Source organism: Monopterus albus, unplaced genomic scaffold (assembly GCF_001952655.1).
Source record: "Monopterus albus unplaced genomic scaffold, M_albus_1.0 scaffold235.1, whole genome shotgun sequence".
NCBI classification, from domain to species: Eukaryota; Metazoa; Chordata; class Actinopteri; order Synbranchiformes; family Synbranchidae; genus Monopterus; species Monopterus albus.
Window position 1 is genome coordinate 52,512 of NW_018128115.1, and position 812 is coordinate 53,323.

An 812-nucleotide genomic window follows, 5' to 3' on the forward strand; every position below is an offset into this window, starting at 1 on the left:
CGGCTCCGCCCCTCTCTTCATCCGAGTGTCCAAGACATACGGCCGCTTACCTAACATAAGCGATGACAGTGTTATTGTTAAGCTGGCTCGAACACAGCAGTGAGCGAGTCGCAAAAAATAGGTGGCTGACTTCGGTGCAGACAGTGCTATTTATTTACAGTGATGAATAAGGGACAAGAATAGAAACAGTAGAGTAATACAGGGACCGGGTGTCGAGCTAGGAGGTGTACACAATCAATGATGGAGATGATGCAAAGAGGACCGGGCTGCGGACACTGGGACTCACTCCTGGACTGGTCGAGTTGGATGCTAAGGAAGATAAACAGAAACAGTACATACGGTGAGTGGTAGACTGTGCATCGACCTGCAGGGTGGTGAGGAAGCAGAGTGGAGGAGGTCCGTGGTCCGAAGGAGCGACTGAGGCAAGGAGGGAACTTTGATGCCCAACAATGTCCCTTAACGACTGATTCGTTACAGCCCAGTATCGGTGAGAGTCGTTAATGAGGGGTGTTCTACCACCCCTCACTAAATAGGGGTGGTGGACTAAGACACAACTTGTCATCAATCTACAGTCCTATTTTGAGATCTCTGCCCAATCATGCCCACCAGGACAATAGGAGTCGGTCGACAGGGGAGGATTCAAAGACAGGTAACGACTCTCACCGATACTGGGCTACAATGACTCAGTCGTTAAGGGACATTGTTGGCCTTCAAAGGACTGAAACACCACCGAGGGGGATAAATATCTCGGGCTCAACACCAGTCAGTCAGAACTGATGAAGCCTCTTGGATGAAAGGTGAAATGTCTTCGA